Here is a 27,641-nt window from a genome sequence, read left to right as displayed (position 1 = left end):
GATGTAGTTTCAACAAAAAACGGCACGTTGCGCATGCGATTTCAACTTTCACTTTGTCGATGCATTCGTGATCGTAGCTTGGATCGGCTGTCAGGGCAACGACAAGGACCGTGGTTTTACCACAGTGTTGAATCTAGAAAACTTGCACTTACAACAGAGAACTTCTAACTATACTTTATGTCTTTAGTAATCGTCTGTTAATAATCAATTGAATTAATAACGATCCATTGCATTCGTCTATCAACGTTGTTTTGTTTCTTTATGCCAATTTCGGTACTTAAACCACTGAAGAGTTCCAATATTGAAGCATGAACATTAACACTTGCTCTATAGATCGTCCTAGAGCACCAGACTACCCAAAATCAATACTCATGAAACAGATAAGAGTGTGAAGGTATTTGTACCAGAACAACGAAAAGTGGTTACATTCTTAAGCAAATGACAAACATCGTCAAAACAATTAAAAAAGTAGCCAATTAATCGGCACTTCGTCGATTAAAACCAGTTTATAGCGCCGTTATGTTACTGTACGTGAATAAATATAAGAATGTACTGAACTTTTCCTCGGTTTCTAAGTACGATGAACAAGTGTATCACATTTGGTTATACGGCAGAATACGTTAGTCGGGTGCTCTGACCTAATGTATCGACCAGGTGTTAATGTAGGCCTTCGCGCCGGTTATGTGACCACGAGAGAACACGATGACAGATGAAAACCTCCCGATAAGGACGTTGGACACCCAACATTAATATATTATAAATGCAACATTAAGTCGCATGCGCATTTATTTTCTCGCGGAATTTGCCAAAATCCCGTGACAATTATACAATATTGCATGAATGTTTCCCCCCTGGCCTGCAGTGCGTCCTAAGATCGCGAGACTATTTCGGCAGTACTTGACGAATTGGAATTGTCCTCCATGTGGCAATTGTGTATTACAATATTAAGTATACAGACAATTTCAGCCGAACTTGCACAGATTCGTACCCGCTTTCCCACTCGAAAACGCTGGACACTTTCCGCAATCTGATACTAACGGACCATACCGCGGCCTTCTCATGCCCTTTCAAACATGAGAAAACGATTTTATTCTTATATTTTCCATTTTAACGATTGAAATAATATATTTTTACACTAAAAAGTATATTAATGTTTTATCATATACGGATCTTGGATGGAATTGCAACGTTGATGCCGGTATAACACTATTAAAAATGAAACTCCCTATTTGGAATCTGTATCATTTCAATTGGTATGCACGTAGAAAATTTAATTGGTTGATTAAAATGCTGATTTCAAGTGTTAAACCGATGATGGGATATAGTCGAAAGTGGTTAGAACGAATATAGACTTTCTTTAAATTAAAGCTATAGAGTGTTATCTTTTTTTGACAACATATATTCCAGACTTTCAACTCCTATATCTCATTTAGCAGCCATAATTGTTGTCTAACAAGTTGAATAAATCTAACAGAAGATGAAAAATGATTGGTAACACTATTCTTATTGACTTGTATCTATGCAAAATCTTGGTAGATGAAATCGATATCACACTTATACGTTGAAATACTTAGGTTTCTACAGGAATTCAGTATCACCAACCGTTAGGGTAATGAAAATATGGTAAAATTAGCCCCAACAATTAGCTTAAAGTAATAGTGTAAAAACAGACATTAACCATTTCTATGAACATTTCTTTCGCCTATTTTATTTCTGAAGATGTCCAAGAGAGACAAGACTTGCTTATATTGAGGCAGGTGATTGGTCGCAATTCAACGTTATCTAGTCTACCTATGGGTATGATATATAACCTGATTCTTCTAATCCGTCAGACTTCAAACCATATAAATGTTTACTGTACTTAGTATACCACAATGCTTACAGATAGCTAAATCTTTGGATCCCCCATACTAATTATAATATTACTACTATTATTGATATGATAATGTAGTACTATTATATATATATATATTTACATATTTAACATTATACACAATGTAATATTAATGCACTTGATTAACAAACACAAGCTATTTTGTAATTTGGTTGTAATTCCTCGAGTAAATACAAAACAAATCAATCAGATGAATATTAAATAAGGATATGTAAAAATTCAAGATAAAATCAAGAAGAAAAATGTGATATTGTCAACGCACAATAACCATATTTGTCCCTTTAATGATATATACCCAGATCAGAAGGGTATGGGAAGTATACTTAACGACTCTCTTTGAAATTAAAAGCATAGTTCAAAACATTGCTAAATCTAAGAAAAATAATAATAAATATATTCCATATTTTTTGCCAGAACTTTATGTCTAGACCTCTAGTAATGTACATACCAAAATACAAGAGAAAAGGTGGTATACATATGAAAGCCTTGGATTTCTTTTTAACTGAGCTTTGATAACAAAAAGAAAATTAAAAAAAAAAGAAACAAATTAGTTGAACTATAACAAATTAACGAATGAACATACGAAATTTGAAAGGGGCGGCTGTATCTGAATGAACTAAGGCATCTTCCAAAAACATACGCCTAAAAAAATATTGTAAGTTTTAAAACTCAACTAACGGAAAAACAAAATAGTGAAATTTGGAGAAAATACAAAATATATTTTCCTGTTATTTTGCATTGACATCACACCTAAACCTATGCTATATTTGTATATCGAATTAAAAGGGTGTGGAGTGATTCATGTGGACATATATGCTTTCCAAAATATTACCTAAAAGCTGTGCGGTTTTTGGGTGACACAACAACGCGGATGCTGGAGCGACAGGTTACAAGGAAACACCGAGTGAGGAATCATTAACATTTTCAAATACTTTGTAAGCGGAAAGATTCTTAACCCTAATATAGTGGAAAGATCCTTGATTTCCTTTGAAATTTTGATATTGATTAAATATTGTTTATACTATGTGATAGTTTTAAAGTGGTTTGAATTATGACTGTTTTTCATTAACAATACAGCTCTAGAGTATTATCTTTGGTCACAAGAGATATTCAAAACTGTCACTTTCTTTATAATTAAGCATTCTTAATATCTAGTTTACTTGTTGAAATGAGACCGCTTGAGTCGGCCGATCGGTGAAATTCGTCTTTTTCCAGGTTTGAAGATTTGCTTTAGTCGTGTAGATATTACGAAAATATTGTAGTAAAATATTGAAATAGTTATAATTTAGATATTATTAGATTGCAATGAAGTTTGGTATGTAGATATATCATAGGACACCGGTTATGTTTGTAACCTCACTTTAACATTTTTCTAAACAAAATGACTGCCATTTCCCAGTCTCTGACTGGTCCAAATTAAGATATTGTCCGATTTTAATTAAATTTGATATGCATGTACATAATGGGACACGGGTCCCTCTGGTCACCTAAATTTCAGGTTTTACCAAAATGGTCGCCATTTCATGGTCATTGATTGGTCCAAATTTAGATATTGTTTGATTTCAATGAAATATGGTTTTAATGGGACAGCAAATTCAACTTTATGGGTTTCATTTGCTTGGCAACAAGACAGTTTTACTTATATTTGTTTAACATCCTACTAAAAACCCGGGTGTTTTAAGGACGTGCCTGGTTTTTGTTGTGGAGGAAAGCTGGATTACTCCTAGAAAAACCACCGACCTCCGGTCAGTACCAGGTAACTGCCCCACGCGGGTTTCGAACACGCCACCCTGAGATGGACAGCTAGTGATAAAATGTTGGGACACCTTAATCACTCCGCCCCGCGGCCAAACAACTACCAGACATTCCTCTCATTGGTTGAAATTTAGATATTGAGCGATTTTGATGGAAACTGCTGTCATCTGAAACAGAGTTATCGCTCCCTCACTATGCTTCATTTTTTTCTGTAAAATCCTTCAGGTGTCACCCAACTAGTTAAGCAGTCTTAATATTTATTTTACTAGTTCAAATAAGACTGTTCCAGTCGGCCGATTAGTGATTTTTTTTTCTTTTTCAGGTTTGATGATTTGCTATAGTTGTGTAGCTATTACGAATAAGTATAATATTAAAATATTAGTACATAAAGCCGGAAAAAGAGTGATAACATTGTTATTATCGCACATTATATAAAGGTAATCGTGTTATGTTGACATACGGCAGCTTGTACGAGAGGTCATCATCAAAAACCGTTAGAGTAATGAATATATGGTGACATCAACCCGTCAAATAGTTACAAGCAATACTTTCAAAACTGTCTTTAGTAGTTTCTTGAAAGATCTCCTCCCGTTGTTCGCCTAACGATGTCCAAGTGATACCAAACTTGTTTATTACGGCATGTGATTTTATGCCTTTTAACGTTTTCTAGTCTAGCTATTGGTTAAACATCAAGCCAGATAACAACATACTATGTAAAATACTGCCTTTATTTGGCTTTCAGATAAATTGATCTTTGTATCCCCGTCATTTTTTGAAATTATCCTTGAGCGTAGACATGTGTTAATATGATAATACAAAGCTACACTTATCTTAATACTATCTGCTCCTTTGTCTAGGAGAAGTGTTATTTTGTCTTTGTGACCTCCCACTGCTACATACATTAAATACATACATACATGCCTTGATAATTTGCTATAATTGTGTTGCTATTACGAGGAGGCATTATAGGGAAATATTGGAAATGATCGTTAACACAATTATCATCGAACAGTATTTAAATAAAATCGTTGTAGGTGGAATTATGATCACCTTTATAAGTTTCCATACTGCAGCTTGAACAGGAGGTTAATGTATGGTGAGATAAAGTCCATAAGGTTGTAATTAGTTAAGGTAATGATTTCAAAACAGACATTAGTTATTTCTTGAAAGAACTCCTTATTCCATTGTCCGTCTAACGATGCCATAATACATAATACGTTTTCTAGTCTACCTAATGGTTAGACAGCAAGCCTGGTATATCTATTTCGGAAGACTGGCAGAGGTTAACAATACTATATGCAATACTGCTATTACAGCTTAATCCCTGTATCGTCTGTAATGATAATACTATTATTATTATTATGCGCAGATATGTGTTAATAAGGTAATACCGTACTCTGCCGCCTTTCCCAAAGGATCCCCCTGGAAAATGGTAGGAACAGACAGCGATATTTATTTCTTAATATGTATTTTTAACATGAATTAGTTACTTCATATGTAGGATTTCTAACAGGTTATGAATCCACAGACTAGATACATAGCATTTGTAAACGAAATATCATATTTTGTTAATCAATAATTTCAGGGGTAACCGATCATCAGTTGACTGTTACATTTAAAATCATATTAATGTTTTAATAAGTGCAATGACTGCGAAACACACCTGCATCGGCCTTTGGAAAACGCTAATATTGCAAGTTCAGTAAAGAGTTAAACATGTTAGCTCTCAATGCATCCGATAAACAAACCAAGTTATTTTGTTTACTTGATTCAAATTCTAAAATGTATCACCAAAAAAAACCTTGAATCTGATAATCAGTTAGTCCAAAATGAGTGTGGGCAGAGCTATAAGGATGTGCCTTATAAGGATGTGCCATCAGGTAAACTGAAACTTCAGTCAATTTCATCCGTTGCGCACACTTTTTTCAGTACATGAATTAATTTATTGATTAATGTTAACATTTGGAAACACCGTATACCATTGCTTCAATGTTAATCTACGCTGCCTTGACGAACGTATCAATGCAGTCAGGATCAAATGGCGTGATTGTTACAGCATTGTGACCAACATCGTGGAAACGTCTGCTATGTACTACGGATGAATCAAACGCAGCCAGGACAATAGAGTCATGTTGGCGCTGTGATGATCATCGTCATGGCATCGTATATAATGTTATTGTTTTTTAATATGTTGTATAAAATAATATGCTATGCACTATATCATTGCTTCCTTTGGTCACCATGGTACATTTTTGTAAGATACGTTTAGTTGTGTCTGCAGTTATCACAGCTATGATTTTACTGTATTCAATAACATAAATAATGTGATTGTTCTTCAGTTTTTGATATATTTCCTTTCCTCTTTTTACACGGGTCTCATAACATATCTTTACTGTGAGGATGGCATTTCTTCGGTGCTAAATTTTCTGCATTACTTGGGTAAATGCATATTTGATGATATCCCAATCAACGTGAATTGCGAGATATAGAGGTTACACAGTGAGTGTTTGTTGGATATGGAATTTAATTTCACCCGAGTAAGGCTTTTTTGTGTGCGTGTAACATGTTTCTACCACAGTTATATCGGCTTGAATCAAATAGTAACGTTGTCAAGCATAATTTCGCGAATGCAACTGGGTTGTAAAAGAGACGACCTGGATCTTTTGATATTTGATATACCTCGATACTAGTGGGGTGACACCTGAAGGATGTCACAGAAAGAATGAAGTGTAGTGAGGGGCGATAACTCTGTTCCAGCAGTTTTCATGAAAACCGCTCACTATCTACATTTCGACCAATAAGAAGACCTGTGTTGTGGGCCGCCGTAGCCGAGTGGTTAAGGTGTCCCGACACTTTATTACTAGCCCCCCAGCTTTCCTCCACTACAAAAACCAAGCACGCCCTTAAATGACCCTGGCATTAAATAGGACGTTAAAAAATAAGTAAACTGTTTTGCTGCCAAGAAAATGAAACCCATTAATTTTACCTTGCTGTCCCATAATACCCCTATTTCATTGAAATAAAACAATATCTAAATTTGCACCAATCAGAGGCTAGAGAAATTGGCAACCTTTTCGGTAAAATATGATTATTGTTAAGTGAGGTTACAAGAGACCTATGATATACCTACATACCAAATTTAAATTTCATTGCAATTGGACAATAATGAAATCTTCGAAAACTAATACGTTCCGTTACCATACTTAATTCTTTATAATATTCTAACGTCAATTCATCCATCGGAATCCTGAGATCTCATTACCACGATAGTTAAGAAATAATTAACGATGATTCGTGTAATGTTGTAAGATATACAACGAGAACGAGTATTGAGGTTTATACCCCCATACACCTCAACATAACTTTATTCAATCCTTATATTTATATTTTTTTGATATTTTGTACAATATTTTGTCTTTGACAAAAAGGGACTTGTGCAAGTCTACCACGGAAATGTACGTCATCACTCTTCGTCTACATATGGTTAATACTTTCAGTATTTCTTTCGTGAACAAACTTAATAGCAATTAAAACAAAAATTAGTTTTAAAGGAATTTATTTCATATAAATATGATCACTTTTGAAAAGGAATTAAAAAAATATAGTCCAAGCTCGACAAATGTATTCCTACGCCGGACTTGATATAGTTCATTGAAAATGACTCGAGTTAACTGTGGTAGGTTCATTGAGTCTGAATTGAGTGGAAATATAAATATATAGCATTGTAACAGCCGTGACTCACAAACGTGTATATTGACACGTGCGTGTATATTGGAAAATAATACATTGTTTGTAACCAATCAAAACTGTCGTTGCATAGCAAACATGGTAGAATAAAGAATAATTGATCAATTTCGTTGCTTATACTGCCGTTCATTATATTTTAAAATTAATTAGTTTAGAATACCTCTTGAGTATTAATACTAAAAAAACAATTCCATAAGCGTACACAAAATCCTAAACATCACTTCTTGTTATAAAGTCATATATAGAGACCGAGTTCACAATAATCTTCGTTTTATGTTTCATTGTAATATTAAAATTCATAATAACTTCCTAAAATTGGATTTACAATTTGTTTTTATTTCACTTGGCTAAGATCAACATCTGAGAGAGAAAGGTATAATGGTTTCAACACAGCATGTTGGACATAATCAGGAGATGTCTGTCAACAGCTGTCACCAAATACAGATTATATACATCCGGGTCAGGCGTAGAGGTCAAATCCACACCCAAAAGTGTGTTATCGATTTGCGTAACACAACCGGCCAATCAGCTTGTGTTTCACGTGAACAAAGTCCCTGTGTAGAATGCGTTTCTGTGGTTTGTATCTGTTTTCCCGAGTAAATACATGTAAGACATGAAACGGGTACTTTGTAAATGATACGAGGACAAAGAGTAGTGTGTTGAGATTTAGAAAATCACAAATACACACTGTTACTGCGAAAATAGAATGACGTAAGATTCTGGTGTAAAAAAGGCGGGAATTCCCCAGGCGCGGGTTCCCCAGTGCAGTGTAAATGTCGGGCTTACTGTCTTTCGATTATACGTACCCTTGTGACCTCAGCGGAAACTGTTGCATCACGGACACGACAAGAAAAAGAATATAATGTACCATATATGTAGAAACAATATTAATTATGTATTTTGGATAGAGATGTTTGTGATAAATATGTAAAAAAAAAAAAAAAAAAAAAATGTAGGGAAGTAGAGAATTGTGTCTTTTGTATTTTCTCTGATATTGCAAAATTGTAAGAAATACTGGCAGTGACAATAAATACAAGAAGCTCACCGAGCGCTACAAGTTCAATCAAGCAGAACAGAGACTTAGTAACGTCACTCCTGACGTACGTCCGTACATGTAATAGACTCTCCGGAATGTGTGACCTCGCGGTACATAGTACCTATGTTTAAAACCCTATTGTGACCGTTCTGTGATAGATATAGAAAAACTAAAGATACAGTTTTCTTTGGAATTACATGTACCTGTGATGTGTGGAGTTTCAATAAGTTGGCTTTATGCGTCAATTATCTAGGCCGAGTTGTGCAGAAAACAGCAATCAAAGTGTCGAATTTGGCGTGTTTGTACTCAAAATATCTCCATAACTACATTGTTCAGAGATATACGGAACATGCAAGGACTAGATCACACCGAGTTTTACAAGTGTGGAAAGTTTAATCAAAACGTATAGAGTCGTTTTTCAGTTAGCTCCGGCAAAGTAGTCTGAACTAGCATCGTCCCGCAATACACTACATTCCACACATTCTTGGTTACGTCACGTACTCGTGACGTAACATCCGTAATCTCTCGAAAAATACGACCCTTTATCAAAACATTATTGTGGCCGTTCTATGAAAGGTATAGAAAAACTGAAGATATCCTTTTCTTCAGAACTATCTCTACTTGCTATGTTTGGAGTTTCAGATTTTCGGATTGAAATAAAATTAATAATAATTATTGATAACAGAAGCTGCCAGTCAAAATGACGATTTTGGCATGTTTGACCCAAAATATCTCATAAATACAATTTTCACAGGAATACCCCACACATCCAGACCTAGATCGAATCGAGTTTTACGATGGTTCAAAAAACAATAAAGATTGTATGTGCCATTTTTCCCACCCTCAAATCGCTACAATAGCCGGCAAAATGGGTGAATTAGCCGATACCTTCATTTCGCTCCGCAAGGAGCGATAACTGAGTTATCGCCCCTTACTACACTTCATTCTTTATTTTGATATTAATTTTGTTGTTTTTGAATACGAGTTTTACCAACTACATGCTATACATTACAAAAAAAAAAAAAAAAAAACGAAAATTTCTTTTAAACATTTATTTTATTTTTAATTTCTGAAGTAGTTTTTTTTTTTTTTTTCAATTTCATCGTATTTGAGAATTTCCAGTACTGATCACTTTCTGTGAAGGGACATAACTCTATGCTTGATACCATGTAATCAATTAATTAACTAGTTACAATAGTTCTTTCTTCTAAATATGTTTGATTTGTCACGACGCCAAATGTCCTCAATACATATATTTTGCATTAGTTCTTTTCGTTCCATTTGCCCGATTTAATCATTTGATGTGCTTGTTTTTCGTATCCATTTCTATATGCTTAAGGTAGAGTATCAAACTAAAATTTGTTGGGATTCATTACCGCCTGCATATTTGATGTTTTGCATCAAGAACCTGTCATCATTTGGGGTATATATATCAATTTACCAAAAGAGGTGTACTTGATTTCTTATTAATCATCTTTTAGTTTTAAAATGAATTTATTAGACCCCCACGTCCAGGCCTTACTTATAAGGGTACCCACTCCCAATGGAGACAAGTTTCCATTAGCCCAATGTAATTCCCTGGACATTTCTTTTCCACCACTTTGGGTATATTACGGTCACAAATGAGTTATTCTTGATGTTATGTAATATCTGCTTTTTCTATTGAACTTATCTGTTCTTTTCACATAATCACATTAATAGACGCATGTTTTGGTGAATGAGAAGGTATTTTTATTCAAATCATTTTCTGTTTCTGGTGTTTTTAATATCCAAACTGTGATCATATAAATTACACTTATCGAATTTAAAGTTTCTGATCGTAAATGCAATATTAAGTACATGCATATGTTTCTATTCGTCAACGTTAACAATATCGTTACACACTTCAATACATTTAATTGCATAAAAGGACTTTGATCTTCGGTCATTTGACCTATTTTGCATTTATACCAATTTGTTTCATACGTGGAAAATGCGTATCAGATTTGAAATACCCAAAACATTCACAATAAAGTTACTATTCCGGCGCCGAACTTAAACACATCTCAATACTAAGTTAGCCATCCGGGTTAAGATAGTCCTACTTTATTTTATAACGCCATGACTATATTGCTTACAACGGAATTTGATCTGAGGACATGTTGAATTGATATATAAACGCCTATGCATCAGCGGATGATAGTATGATGCACCCAAGGATATTTGATGCGAACCCCAAAGTAAAGGAAAACTTCAGCTTTGCTCTGATGTTACACTATTCAATTCAATGATATATAAACATCTATGTAATTTATCGGAATTTACAAATTTGTAAATGAAAAAATAATTCCGAATGAAGCTTTTTCATTTCCAATTTCTGACATTTTGCATTACAACTGTCGGTGAGCTCTTACCGTATTCATGTTTACTCCTCGATCCAAAAGTTCTTTCACTCTGGCTTTGTTGCCTTCAGCAACAGCGGTCACCAGATCGAAATAGATCTGAATAAAAAAACATCCCAACATTATGACAATGCATTTTGTCCGGTGTCACGGTCGATTAGCTGTTCAAAACATGAATACGAAGGCATTTGGAAACGTTCAGATGAATTATCATATGAGACCGTTGGCATATAATTAAGATTCAACATGACATTACAAACATAGATTGAATGTACTTACTTCGAAAAGAAAAAAAAACAAATCTACGATATCGTTTGTCTATGATACAACTAATTCAGGCGGACAATATCGCTTTGATAAATAATGCAATACATTTACATTTGTGATATAAACTCATATTGTGATTTATGTAATGAAAATAGTATGATTTCCTGGACGTTTTTCAGATCCTGGTAAATCCAAAGTTAAATCCTATTCCTACGCCTTTAATCCCGCTAGTCAAAGAAGATGCCCCTAGTCTGACTGATCGCAATTCTGACATGTTGTCTCAAAATGGGGCTATTGCAGATCAGGGTAGCACATTGACAGAATCTCGATGTTCGGCAGATGAATACAGATACAACTTATTTACCTCTCTGTTAAATGGCGATTGACATCAATTATAGAAATTATAGAATGTGGTATTATAATACAAAATCTGTTATGTACACATATCGATATAAACATGTACTCCGCGTTATTTGTGAATTACAAATAAACATAAGAACGGCAGTCTTTCGGCCTTTTTAATACCAAACAAATTATACCCCATTCGGAATTAAAGAAAGAGTCTTCAAATACTGTCAACATGATACTGATCACAAATACCCAAACATTGAATTTCAAATGATCACATGTAAGCATGTATTACGCCATATCTCGAAATGTGTTTTATAATAGAATATTAACTATATTTACAAGTCAACAAAACTAAACTTATTTATTTGGAGTTAGAGAAAGAACAAATTCGTACTTTTATCCCAATTTAAAATTACTACCTGTAGTTATGTTTGTATTCGACATGACCTTGAATTAAACAAACACGTCTGTTCGAGAGTAACAATTAAGAAACCACTTACACCGTGACTCGCCATAGTCCGAGTTATTCTATTCAGGGTATTCTAGTTGTAAACTGTATAAGTATTCACAATCACACAACGTCGTGGCATTTGTTGCCGTCCTGACATCTGCAAGTAAAAATAATTGAAATATGAGGCGCATCACTCATGATAATGTAAAACATAGAAGCAGGAAGTATAGCTTTGTGAGTTCAAATTTTCTAAATTTTATATTTTTGAGGGTATAATCAGCTGTTCTCTTTAATTTTTTATTATTTTGTGCCATATGTACCAACGAACAATCCCATTGTTCTGTTCTCTTTCACGGTCGACATCGATGGTGTATTATGTGTAGCAATTCAAAAGAAATAGATGTTAATTTAAGTTTTGGAGGATAAACTGGACCGTGGGTTGTGTGAGGTAATTGGGAATACATAAGAGAGTGTTGTATGTGTTGTTTTGGAACAATTACAAAAGGGTGTAGTCGGAGTAGTTCTGGAGGATAAACTGAAGGATGTGGTCGGAGTAGCTCTGGAGGATAAAGAAGAGAGTTTGGTCGGAGTAGTTCTGGAGGATAAACTGAAGGGTGTGGTCGGGTAGTTCAGGAGGATTATGAAAAGGGTGTTTTCGGGGTAGGTCTTGGGGATAAAAAGAAGGTGTGGTCAGAGTAATTCTAGAGGATAAAGAAGACGGTGTCGTCGAGTAGGTTTAGCGGATAAGTTATTGAGAATAAACAGAAGACTATTATCAGAGTATGTGAGGGAGTGGTTTGTGGTGTTATTGAGGATGAATAAATGTGTTATCTATGTAGTTGTCTGGGACAAACAAGAGGGTGTGGTCGGAGTAGTTCTTGAGGATAAAATGAAGGGTGTGGTCGGATAACGTTTTGAGAATAAACATGAGGGTGAAGTCGGGGTAGGTATGGAGGATAAACAGAAGAATTTAATTAATGTAGATATGGATAATAAACCGTGGGGATGTGGTCTGTGAAATTCTGGATGATAAACAGTGAGGGTGTGGTCTGTGAAGTTATGTATGATAACAGGAATGTGTGGTTCGTGTAGTTCTGTGGGACAAACTTATAATATGGTCTTTGTAGTTATGAATGATGAGGAAATGTTAACAGAAATAAGTAAAACAATTTACCATATAGCATACATCTAGACCAAAAGTGTTTTGTAAAAGGCCGTTTTACTAGACACAAAATAATATAAGTTGTCTTTTTTAGATCGGAAAAAAATAGCTTCAGATATAGTAAAGAGGCTATCATTTTGTCTTCGAGATAATTTTACTTTAAATGACCAGTCGCTTAATTTTTCCTATATCTGGTGTTTTTTGTTCATACTGTGATATATACAAAATGAGAAACGTATAAGTCTACCGTATACATTCACTGTTGTATATTGACTGTTATCTCGCTAGTACTTCGTATGCATGCGTATACAAACATTTACCTGGACACAGGGAAACACGAACGAAGTACGAACCTCAAAAAACGGGTTTACAAAAGAGAAAGAAAATCTCTTGTGTACAGGTAAATGTAACTGTCTATTATTGCTGTACCACGCCTATAAATATATAAACATGATAACAGACTGCAAAGTGTGATTGTATTCTTCATAACAGTAACACAAAGATAGGATCGTGACTCAAAATGTATATTTACCAACAACTTGGATGTTACAATGAGAGTAGGGAATCTGGTTATCTTAACAATGAGCACCATACCACTCTCCACTCGTCTTATACAAGGTCGGGGATAGTTTCACGACCCTAACGATAATGTCTACATTATCTCTATGTGTGTTCGTCGTTCAACTTAACATTGGTCACTACAGGACTTACGGATATTTACTTTCCGTTCCGTCTGTTTCCCTTTCCTTTCGTTTCAGTATGATTATAGATCAATTCTAGATATAACCTATGTTATATACCTGTGAGTATTGGTCGGGTTTCTTTTTCGTAATCAGTTTCCCATCTTATCACGGTCCATGGTAATCGCATTATTGGGAATATGTCGTTTGTCAAACTGGGTTTTACAAATTCAGCGACACGACCAAATCGTGTTTACAAAAGAATGTTTATTTATATGGACGCATATGTCACCGTTCCGAATGTTCCAAATTATTTTTTTTCGATTCTACAATAATTGATTGTAAGAACTGATATCAAGACATTTTTTCTGAAAAAAAAGAAGAATGAATGAAAAAAAATATAGTGAAATAATACTTTTGCTAATGATCCTTTATATGAAACCTTCCACTTGACTTCTCTAATGAGAGGATAGAAATACTACACATACCCGGACTATCAGGAATGGAAGCATGATTGATGTTTCCTTTTATTCCAATAGATTCTGAGGAATCTAGCATCTGTACTTCAGGAATCGAATGACACACACTCAGAAGAGGCCGAAAACACAGAAGGGTATTGATCTGAAACTGAGAGAAAGTAGAAAAATAATTTATATGGATTCAACAATGAAGCTCAGAATCTCCAGGATCTGATCTCCAACCTGAAACAGACATATATGTATACAAATTATATCTACATCAGATTACAATACAAATTACATCTACATCATATTACTAACAGTATAATGTACTGCAAAAAGTTATTTTTATGTTCTTCATAACAGCAATACAAAGCCTCAAAATGCAAATTTACATTGGATGTTGTTACAATTAGAATATGGAATGTCTGGTAACGATAACATCCCATACCCCCCCCCCCCCAAACTTCAATTGTATTATACAAGGTCGAGAGTAGTTTATCTTTTGTTTAATTTAAGCTTTGGAGTATAAAGTGGCACGTGAGCTATGCAAATACGAAGGAGAGTGTTGGTTTGGAAAAAAAACCCACAAAAGGGTGTGGTCGAAGTAGTTCTGGAGGATAAACTGAAGGATATGGTCAGAGTAGTTCTGGGGGATAATGAGGAGGGTCTGGTCGGGGAAATTCTCGATGATGAAAATACGCCCAGGTAACGTGCATATCTGATTATAGCACAAACTCTGAAGCTTTTAAATTATATATCGACGTTTACAAAGTAGAACAATAATCTTATATGATTTCAACAGTCAAGCTAAGTAATAGATATATGACTATAGTAGTGTTGCTATACCATGTTTCCGCCTTTAAATACACTAAGAGTATAACAGACTGCAAATTGTGATTTTCTTTCTTCATAACATATTTTTTCCTCTGTGTGTTCCTCGTTCAAGAAAACTTAACATTGGTCACTACAGAATTGGAGGATATTTACTTACAAATGAAATTGTACAAAGAACAAATGTTGTAGGATATGTTCTCCAGTTTTATTAGGTATATTCGGTTAGCAGATAAGGGAGATACGACCATTTATCTTACACCGAAGTGCTATTGGCGTAGTTTGGCGTAGTAGGGAGTTAAGGGGTTAATTAATGGCTGTGTGTATCAAGGACAAGGTATATGAAATTCTGGAATAAAGACAGTTATTGGTAACCAAAAGGTATTCATATATGTCAGAACTACATAGTCCTTACCCTCCTGTATATCCAAAACTACACAAACCACATTTTCCTATTTATCTTTAAAACTACACAGACAACACATTCCTCTTTATCCTCAATAACTACACAAAACACACATGTATGTTTAGTATCCTGAAATACACAGAACATACCTTCCAATTTATCAACATGAACTACAAAAACCATACGCTCCGGTTTATCTTCCAGAACTACACAAACCATAGCCTCGTGTTGATCCTATACACTACATAGGTCATACCCGAATGTTTATCCTTTAAAATACCACAGACCTTACCCAGCTGTTTAACCTCCAAAAATACACAGATAGCATTCTCCTGTTTATCCTTAGAAACAACACAGATCATATTCTCATGTGAATCATCCAGAAATATACAGATCCTTTACAACAACACGATAACAACTTCCTGTTTATCCTCAATAACTACACAGAACACACTCTCATGTTCATCGTCCTAATCTACACGGACCATATCCTCATGCTCATCCTTTAAAACTAAATAGACCATACCCTCATATTTGTCATCCAGAACTACACAGAACATAATCATAATTATTCAAATGGTGATTCTTAAGATTTGTATAGACCACACCTTCCTGTTTATCATCCATAACTCAACTACTTTACCATGTATCATACATCTAGACCAAAAGTGTTTTGTAAAAGGCTATTTTACTAGGTACTCAATATACTCGTGATTCAATTTGCAGTGGAGAGTGCAAATTTACAGCAACACAATGATATCCGATGATTTTATTTTCACACTACGTTATATACAAAATTAGAACAAACTCGAAAATTATAAGTTTAAAGTCTAACGTATAAATTCACTGTTGTATATTGACTGTTAACTCGCTGGTATTTCGTATGCATGTGTATACGAACATATACCTGGACACAGAGAAACACGAAAAATCGACACAATCTGAACAAACGGGTTTACAAAAGAGTTTTATTAATAGAGGCAGTCTTGTGCAGAGTTAAATGCTTCGCAGAGGTAGGGTACATATCTGATTTCACCATACACTCTGACGCTTTTAAATTCTATATCGACGTTTACAAAGTAGAAAAATAATCTTATATGAATTCAACAGTTATGTTTAGTAATATATAAATGGCTTTAGTAGTATTGCTAAACCATGGATACGCCTTTAAATATACTAAGAGTATAGCAGACTGCAAATTGTGATTACATCAACACAAAGCCTCAAAATGTATATTTACCGACAACTTGCATATAGGTTACAATGAAAATGTCTGGTAACGATAACATTCCCTACCCCCAACCCACCCCCACCCCACACAGACACACCTTCACTTGTATTATACAAGGCCAGGGTAGTTTATCTTTTGTATCGCGGACCTCGGTGATGCTAACGATTATGTGAAAATTTCCCCTCTGTGTGTTCCTCTTTCAAGAAAACTTAACATTGGTCACTACATAATTTGGGGATATTTACTTCCTGATCCGTCTGCTACGTTTCGGTATGAGTATCAATCAATCAATCCTAGAGAGAATGTAAACTATGTTACATACCTGTGAGTATTTTTCGGGTTTCGTTATTGTTTACGTTGTAAAGTCATATCAATCTGTATCCCCTGTCATCACGATCCGTCTCACTGCCATAATCTCATTTGAAATATGTCGGTTGTCACACCGCTTGTACTTTAAACTTGATATGGAGTTTACCGGTTTGTAATCGTTTAGTGGTACGCAGTGAGTAGGTACAATGTTACAGGTCCCGAACTTTTTTCATAATTAATTCATATCGATTTTGCAATACTAAGTTGCAAGAAATGATAACAAGACAACTTGTTTGAAGAAAACTTAATGAAAGAATAATGAATCAATACTTTTACTAAAGATTCTTTATTTTGAAACCTTTCACTTGACTCCTCTAATCAGATGATAGTAATACTACAACCATCCGGATTACTAGGAATGGAAGTATGATGGGTGTGTCCTTTTAATCCAAGATGGTTTGAGGAATAGAGTATATTTTATTTACTTTTACATTGTCTTACCATTTCCGCCAACTTTGAAAAAAAAACGTAACTAACAAAAAAAAAACAAAAAAACAAAAAAAAAAATAAAATTAAAAAATTAAAAATAAAAATCCCGCCTTTTTATGTCCCCTGGCCCACTGGGTGTTATAGTCTGAGGCACTGGGTGTTATATGCGTGTGGTGGCAACTACATCTTACCATTGTGTCAATGGGGAAATGCGGAGCAAATATAAATATTACTGCATTATTCGAATTACACATACTCGGAAGAGAACGAAAACAAGAAAGGGTATTAGTTACCTCAGAAGTGTGATCTGAGTCTGAAAGAAATGTCGAAAGTCATATAATGGACATTTAACAAAACCACGCACTGACCCGTTCGCTTTTTGATAAGTGTGTATAGTGTCTAGTGTGTATGATTGATAAGACGAGTCTTAATTTGAGGACATTTTTTGTCTCACATCAATTTTCTGCTAATATAACTCTTTGTACTGGTTAATTATTAAACTTAATGTGAGAGGCACACTCCTAACTATCTCACAGTAAATACTATAATCGGAAATATTCCAATTTGTGATTGTATCATAGTATTTGCTGAAAGAAAAAACAAAATCCCGTAAAAGTATTGGTTAACCTCTACAAAGAATGAATCATTCTTAACAAAGCATTGTGTATCCTCTACAAAATATTGTTTATCCTTTACAAAGTTATTCTATATTACTATGGTATCACTTATAGATTTTATAAAACTCATTCATATCTAGTCTGCCACATACCTGTAATATGGAACAGGCAATGTTCGAAAAACCACAGCTACTCTATCTATCAGTTATATTGGCTCTTAATTTAGATATTTCTATAGTGTTGTTACAAGTGTCTATATTTGGTTATGTATTGATTTAAAGAAAACGTGACCTTTTGGACTTCCATCAACTTAAATCAGGTACCTGTATTAAAAATATAGTACAATCTTATTTACATATCGATACTCTCTGTTTAAATTGGAATGTGAAAGGGTGAAGGAAAGACAGACTATTTCATCCTTCAGAACTACATAGTCCTTACCCTCCTGTTTACCTTCCGAAACTACATAGACCACAAACTCCTATATATTTTTTAAAACTACACAGACAACACATTCTATTTTATCCTCAATAACTACACAGAACACACCCATATGTTTATTCTCCTAAACTATATAATTCATACCCTCCCTTTTATCTTCCGAAACTACATAGATCATACCCGCCTGTTACTCTTCCAGAAATAAATATACCATACACTCATGTTTACACTTTAAAACTACCGATATCATACCCTCATCACCCTAACAACTACATAGACCACAACCACGTGTTAATCCTTTACAAATTCACAGAACACGGACTCCTGTTTATCCTTAAAAACTACACAGAACACGCCCCCAAGTTATCCTTTAAAATTACACAGAACACGCCCTCATGTTATCCTTTAAAATTACACAGAACACGCCCTCAAGTTATCCTTTAAAATTACACAGAACACGCCCTCATGTTATCCTTTAAAATTACACAGAACACGCCCTCATGTTATCCTTTAAAATTACACAGAACACGCCCTCATGTTATCCTTTAAAATTACACAGAACACGCCCTCATGTTATCCTTTAAAATTACACAGAACACGCCCTCAAGTTATCCTTTAAAATTACACAGAACACGCCTTCAAGTTATCCTTTAAAATTACACAGAACACGCCCTCATGTTATCCTTTAAAATTACACAGAACATGCCCTCATTTTATCCTTTAAAACTACACAGAACACGCCCTCAAGTGTTATCCGTTAAAATTACACAGAACACGCCCTCAAGTTATCCTTTAAAATTACACAGAACACGCCCTCATGTTATCCTTTAAAATTACACAGAACACGCCCTCAAGTTATCCTTTAAAATTACACAGAACACGCCCTCATGTTATCCTTTAAAATTACACAGAACACGCCCTCATGTTATCCTTTAAAATTACACAGAACACGCCCTCAATGTTATCCTTTAAAATTACACAGAACACGCCCTCATGTATCCTTTAAAATTACACAGAACACGCCCTCATGTTATCCTTTAAAATTACACAGAACACGCCCTCAAGTTATCCTTTAAAATTACACAGAACACGCCCTCAAGTTATCCTTTAAAATTACACAGAACACGCCCTCATGTTATCCTTTAAACTACATAGACCATACCCTCCTGTTTATCCAAAAAAAAACTACACAGAACAATCCCTCCTGTTTTTCCTTTAAAACTACACAGACCATATCCTTCTGTTAATCTTCCAGAACTACACAGACCACTCCCTCCTCTTTATACTTGAAAAACTGCACAGAACATACCCTCCTGTTTATCCTTTAAAAACTGCAAAGAACCGTATACATTCACAGTTGTACATTAACTTTTAACTCGATGGTACTTCCTATGCATGTGTATATGAACATTTACTTGGACAGAGAGAAACTACCCAATCTAAACAAATGGGCTTACAAAAGAGTTGTTATTTATAAAGACAATTTATAAAAACAATCAAGCTTAGTAATCTTTGAATGATTCTAGTATTGCTATACCACGTATACTCCTCTAAATATACTTACAGTATAACAGACTGTAAATTGTGATTTCATTTTCCTTAACAGTAATACAGAGCCTCAAAATGTATATTTATCGACAACTTGCATGTAGGTTATAATGAGAATGTCTGGTAACGATAACATTCCATATCCCCCCCAACACACACCTTTACTTGTTTTATACAAGCCCGAGGGTAGTTTATATTTTGTTTCGCGGAACTCGATGATCCTTACGATAATGTGAAAAGTGTCCCTCTGTGTGTTCCTCGTTCAAGAAAACTTAACATTGGTCACTACAGAATTGGGGGATATTTACTTCCTGATCCGTCTACTCCGTTTGAGTATGAGTATCAAGCAATATTAGAGAGAATGTAAACTATGTTACATACCTGTAATTATTGTTCGGGTTTCGTTATTGTTTACGTTGTAAAGTCATAGCTATCTCTATCCCCTGTTATCACGATCCGTCTCACTGCCATCACCTTATTGGGAATGTGTCGTTTGTCACACCGGGATTTACAAATTCAGAGACACGACCAAATCAGGTTTACAGAAGAATGTATATTTACAGGGACGCATATGTCACGGTTCCTGCACAATTGTCGCTTGTACTATAAAATTGATAGGAGGAATTTACCGTTGTGTAGTCGTTAAGTGTTATACAATAACTTTTTTTTCATAATTATTCGATATCGATTCTGTAATATTTAGTTGTAAAAAACGATATCAAGATAATTTCTTTGAAGAAACGTTAATGAACGAATAATGAATTAATGCTTTTACTAAAGATCCTTTATTTGAAAACCTTCCACTTGACCTCTCTAATGAGAGGATAGTGATACTACAACGATCAGGGCTACCAGAAATGGAGCATGATGGGTGTGTCCTTTTAATCCAAGATATTTTGAGGAATGGAGCATCAGTACTGTTCGAATTACACATACTCGGAAGAGGACGACAGCACAGAAGGGTATTATTGGTCTGAGTCTGAGAGAAATATCGAAAGTCAGATAATAGACATCATACTAAACCACGCCTGATCACTTTAGATAATTGTACTTGGTGTCTAGTGTGCATGATTTGTGTGACGAGTCTGACTTTGAGGACATTTTTCGTTGCTGCTAATAAATTGTGGAGAAGGTTAGTGGACTTGGAGGGCGCAGGACTTGCATAAGGGGGCACGGCGACGCACTCGAAGGTAGCGCGAAGCGTGACTATGGCGAGAGATACGAGCATGAACTTTTTTTCATGTTTTTTTCATGTTCAGCAATAACTTATCTATCTTTGATATCGTCCATGAAACATACCAAGACATTCACCGCTACCCGAATCATCCGTGATATCCTCTTGCGTTGTAGCTTGAAATGATGGTCCAAACATATTATCTCTTATCGCCATTCGTTGAGACAAGTACATAATGGACGAGCCAACTATCAAAACATCTTAAAAACCTTTAGCTAGACATAGCTTATGTGAGAAGAGAGACAACTCAAACATTTATATAACGTATATATCTTCATTATGTGAATAAATATAAAAATGTGTGCATGTATTATCTGTCACACTATTTGTTAATAAGTGACATTAATGTGCATTTTGAAAATAAGTTGACAAACATGTCAATCAGATACAATACATAACTTTGACTTCATTATCTAACTATAATGTTACTGGCAGCATTTTGGGTGATATGAATAAATATTCGTTAATATAAGAAATAGTAGCTGTTGCCCATTTCTAATTCCAGTTACTTCCTATAAATCGTCAGTTGTGATTGGCTGATGAATAGCGTTTGGTATATGTAATGATTTAGTAAGGGCTGGTTGGCTATGTTTCCTTTTTTAATTATATCTGCGTTTGGGAGTATCCCATCATGCCCCCGTACCAAAAAAAATGGACTAAAAAATATATTTACCAACAACTTGGATGTTACAATGAGAGTAGGGAATCTGGTTATCTTAACAATGAGCACCATACCACTCTCCACTCGTCTTATACAAGGTCGGGGATAGTTTCACGACCCTAACGATAATGTCTACATTATCTCTATGTGTGTTCGTCGTTCAATTTAACATTGGTCACTACAGGACTTACGGATATTTACTCTCCGTTCCGTCTGTTTCCCTTTCCTTTCGTTTCAGGATGATTATAGATCAATTCTAGATATAACCTATGTTATATACCTGTGAGTATTGATCGGGTTTCTTTTTCGTAATCAGTTTCCCATCTTATCACGGTCCATGGTAATCGCATTATTGGGAATATGTCGTTTGTCAAACTGGGTTTTACAAATTCAGCGACACGACCAAATCGTGTTTACAAAAGAATGTTTATTTATATGGACGCATATGTCACCGTTCCGAATGTTCCAAATTATTTTTTTCGATTCTACAATAATTGATTGTAAGAACTGATATCAAGACATTTTTTTCTGAAAAGAAAGAAGAATGAATGAAAAAAAGTATAGTGAAATAATACTTTTGCTAATGATCCTTTATATGAAACCTTCCACTTGACTTCTCTAATGAGAGGACAGAAATACTACACATACCCGGACTATCAGGAATGGAAGCATGATTGATGTTTCCTTTTATTCCAATAGATTCTGAGGAATCTAGCATCTGTACTTCAGGAATCGAATGACACACACCCAGAAGAGGCCGAAAACACAGAAGGGTATTGATCTGAAACTGAGAGAAAGTAGAAAAATAATTTATATGGATTCAACAATGAAGCTCAGAATCTCCAGGATCTGATCTCCAACCTGAAACAGACATATATGTATACAAATTATATCTACATCAGATTACAATACAAATTACATCTACATCATATTACTAACAGTATAATGTACTGCAAAAAGTTATTTTTATGTTCTTCATAACAGCAATACAAAGCATCAAAATGGAAATTTACATTAGATGTTGTTACAATTAGAATATGGAATGTCTGGTAACGATAACATCCCATACCCCCCCCCCCCCAAACTTCAATTGTATTATACAAGGTCGAGAGTAGTTTATCTTTTGTTTAATTTAAGCTTTGGAGTATAAAGTGGCACGTGAGCTATGCAAATACGAAGGAGAGTGTTGGTTTGGAAAAAAAACCCACAAAAGGGTGTGGTCGAAGTAGTTCTGGAGGATAAACTGAAGGATATGGTCAGAGTAGTTCTGGGGGATAAAGAGGAGGGTCTGGTCGGGGAAATTCTCGATGATGAAAATACGCCCAGGTAACGTGCATATCTGATTATAGCACAAACTCTGAAGCTTTTAAATTATATATCGACGTTTACAAAGTAGAACAATAATCTTATATGATTTAAACAGTCAAGCTAAGTAATAGATATATGACTATAGTAGTGTTGCTGTACCATGTTTCCGCCTTTAAATACACTAAGAGTATAACAGACTGCAAATTGTGATTTTCTTTCTTCAGAACAAATTTTTTCCTCTGTGTGTTCCTCGTTCAAGAAAACTTAACATTGGTCACTACAGAATTGGAGGATATTTACTTACAAATGAAATTGTACAAAGAACAAATGTTGTAGGATATGTTCTCCAGTTTTATTAGGTATATTCGGTTAGCAGATAAGGGAGATACGACCATTTATCTTACACCGAAGTGCTATTGGCGTAGTTTGGCGTAGTAGGGAGTTAAGGGGTTAATTAATGGCTATGTGTATCAAGGACAAGGTATATGAAATTCTGGAATAAAGACAGTTATTGGTAACCAAAAGGTATTCATATATGTCAGAACTACATAGTCCTTACCCTCCTGTATATCCAAAACTACACAAACCACATTTTCCTATTTATCTTTAAAACTACACAGACAACACATTCCTCTTTATCCTCAATAACTACACAAAACACACATGTATGTTTAGTATCCTGAAATACACAGAACATACCTTCCAATTTATCAACATGAACTACAAAAACCATACCCTCCGGTTTATCTTTCAGAACTACACAAACCATAGCCTCGTGTTGATCCTATAAACTACATAGGTGATACCCGAATGTTTATCCTTTAAAATACCACAGACCTTACCCAGCTGTTTAACCTCCAAAAATACACAGATAGCATTCTCCTGTTTATCCTTAGAAACAACACAGATCATATTCTCATGTGAATCATCCAGAAATATACAGATCCTTTACAACAACACGATAACAACTTCCTGTTTATCCTCAATAACTACACAGAACACACTCTCATGTTCATCGTCCTAATCTACACGGACCATATCCTCATGCTCATCCTTTAAAACTAAATAGACCATACCCTCATATTTGTCATCCAGAACTACACAGAACATAATCATAATTATTCTCATGGTGATTCTCAAGATTTGTATAGACCACACCTTCCTGTTTATCATCCATAACTCAACTACTTTACCATGTATCATACATCTAGACCAAAAGTGTTTTGTAAAAGGCTATTTTACTAGGTACTCAATATACTCGTGATTCAATTTGCAGTGGAGAGTGCAAATTTACAGCAACAAAATGATATCCGATGATTTTATTTTCACACTACGTTATATACAAAATTAGAACAAACTCGAAAATTATAAGTTTAAAGTCTAACGTATAAATTCACTGTTGTATATTGACTGTTAACTCGCTGGTATTTCGTATGCATGTGTATACGAACATATACCTGGACACAGAGAAACACGAAAAATCTACACAATCTGAACAAACGGGTTTACAAAAGAGTTTTATTAATAGAGGCAGTCTTGTGCACAGTTAAATGCTTCGCCCAGGTAGGGTACATATCTGATTTCACCATACACTCTGACGCTTTTAAATTCTATATCGACGTTTACAAAGTAGAAAAATAATCTTATATGAATTCAACAGTTATGTTTAGTAATATATAAATGGCTTTAGTAGTATTGCTAAACCATGGATACGCCTTTAAATATACTAAGAGTATAGCAGACTGCAAATTGTGATTACAGCAACACAAAGCCTCAAAATGTATATTTACCGACAACTTGCATATAGGTTACAATGAAAATGTCTGGTAACGATAACATTCCCTACCCCCAACCCACCCCCACCCCACACAGACACACCTTCACTTGTATTATACAAGGCCAGGGTAGTTTATCTTTTGTATCGCGGACCTCGGTGATGCTAACGATTATGTGAAAATTTCCCCTCTGTGTGTTCCTCTTTCAAGAAAACTTAACATTGATCACTACATAACTGGGGGATATTTACTTCCTGATCCGTCTGCTACGTTTCGGTATGAGTATCAATCAATCAATCCTAGAGAGAATGTAAACTATGTTACATACCTGTGAGTATTTTTCGGGTTTCGTTATTGTTTACGTTGTAAAGTCATATCAATCTGTATCCCCTGTCATCACGATCCGTCTCACTGCCATAATCTCATTTGAAATATGTCGGTTGTCAAACCGCTTGTACTTTAAACTTGATATTTGGAGTTTACCGGTTTGTAATCGTTTAGTTGTACGCAGTGAGTAGGTACAATGTTACAGGTCCCGAACTTTTTTCATAATTAATTGATATCGATTTTGCAATACTAAGTTGCAAGAAATGATAACAAAACAACTTGTTTGAAGAAAACTTAATGAAAGAATAATGAATCAATACGTTTACTAAAGATTCTTTATTTTGAAACCTTTCACTTGACTCCTCTAATCAGATGATAGTAATACTACAACCATCCGGATTACTAGGAATGGAAGTATGATGGGTGTGTCCTTTTAATCCAAGATGGTTTGAGGAATAGAGTATATTTTATTTACTTTTACATTGTCTTACCATTTCCGCCAACTTTGAAAAAAAAAACGTAACTAACAAAAACAAAAAAAAAAAAAAAAAAAAAATTAAAAAATTAAAAATAAAAATCCCGCCTTTTTATGTCCCCTGGCCCACTGGGTGTTATAGTCTGAGGCACTGGGTGTTATATGCGTGTGGTGGCAACTACATCTTACCATTGTGTCAATGGGGAAATGCGGAGCAAATATAAATATTACTGCATTATTCGAATTACACATACTCGGAAGAGAACGAAAACAGGAAAGGGTATTAGTTACCTCAGAAGTGTGATCTGAGTCTGAAAGAAATGTCGAAAGTCATATAATGGACATTTAACAAAACCACGCACTGACCCGTTCGCTTTTTGATAAGTGTGTATAGTGTCTAGTGTGTATGATTGATAAGACGAGTCTTAATTTGAGGACATTTTTTGTCTCACATCAATTTTCTGCTAATATAACTCTTTGTACTGGTTAATTATTAAACTTAATGTGAGAGGCACACTCCTAACTATCTCACAGTAAATACTATAATCGGAAATATTCCAATTTGTGATTGTATCATAGTATTTGCTGAAAGAAAAAACAAAATCCCGTAAAAGTATTGGTTAACCTCTACAAAGAATTAATCATTCTCAACGAAGCATTGTTTATCCTCTACAAAATATTGTTTATCCTTTAAAAAGTTATTCTATATTACTATGGTATCACTTATAGATTTTATAAAAGTCGTTCATATCTAGTCTGTCACATACCTGTAATATGGAACAAGCAATGTTCGAAAAACCACAGCTACCCTATCTATCAGTGATATTGGCTATTAGTTTAGATATTTCTATAGTGTGATTACAAGTGTCTACATTTGGTTATGAATTGATTTAAAGAAAACATGACCTTTTGAACTTCCATTAACTTAAATCAGGTACCTGTATTAAAAATATAGTACAATCTTATTTTACATATCGATACTCTCTGTTTAAATTGGAATGTGAAAGGGTGAAGGAAAGACAGACTATTTCATCCTTCAGAACTACATAGTCCTTACCCTCCTGTTTACCTTCCGAAACTACATAGACCACAAACTCCTATATATTTTTTAAAACTACACAGACAACACATTCTATTTTATCCTCAATAACTACACAGAACACACCCATATGTTTATTCTCCTAAACTATATAATTCATACCCTCCCTTTTATCTTCCGAAACTACATAGATCATACCCGCCTGTTACTCTTCCAGAAATAAATATACCATACACTCATGTTTACACTTTAAAACTACCGATATCATACCCTCATCACCCTAACAACTACATAGACCACAACCACGTGTTAATCCTTTACAAATTCACAGAACACGGACTCCTGTTTATCCTTAAAAACTACACAGAACACGCCCCCAAGTTATCCTTTAAAATTACACAGAACACGCCCTCATGTTATCCTTTAAAATTACACAGAACACGCCCTCAAGTTATCCTTTAAAATTACACAGAACACGCCCTCATGTTATCCTTTAAAATTACACAGAACACGCCCTCATGTTATCCTTTAAAATTACACAGAACACGCCCTCATGTTATCCTTTAAAATTACACAGAACACGCCCTCATGTTATCCTTTAAAATTACACAGAACACGCCCTCAAGTTATCCTTTAAAATTACACAGAACACGCCTTCAAGTTATCCTTTAAAATTACACAGAACACGCCCTCATGTTATCCTTTAAAATTACACAGAACATGCCCTCATTTTATCCTTTAAAACTACACAGAACACGCCCTCAA

At 34.8% G+C, this 27,641-nt stretch overlaps 1 protein-coding gene and 1 long non-coding RNA gene across 2 annotated transcripts in view; both read right to left on the bottom strand.

Moving 5' to 3' along the window:
* LOC117315868 overlaps nt 1–27,641 on the bottom strand; it is a 548,716-nt gene that overhangs the window by 350,447 nt on the left and 170,628 nt on the right. The window lies entirely within an intron of this gene.
* Nucleotides 11,932–17,070, bottom strand: LOC117314994. The gene is made up of 3 exons (XR_004529657.1): nt 16,976–17,070; nt 14,213–14,351; nt 11,932–12,039 (listed from the first exon to the last, which is right to left on the bottom strand). It is a non-coding gene; the product is annotated as an uncharacterized LOC117314994 (long non-coding RNA).

This window comes from Pecten maximus, chromosome 17 (genome assembly GCF_902652985.1).
Source record: "Pecten maximus chromosome 17, xPecMax1.1, whole genome shotgun sequence".
NCBI classification, from domain to species: domain Eukaryota; kingdom Metazoa; phylum Mollusca; class Bivalvia; order Pectinida; family Pectinidae; genus Pecten; species Pecten maximus.
The sequence above is the reverse complement of the archived record's forward strand: the minus strand, read 5'-3'. Positions and strand labels throughout refer to the sequence as shown.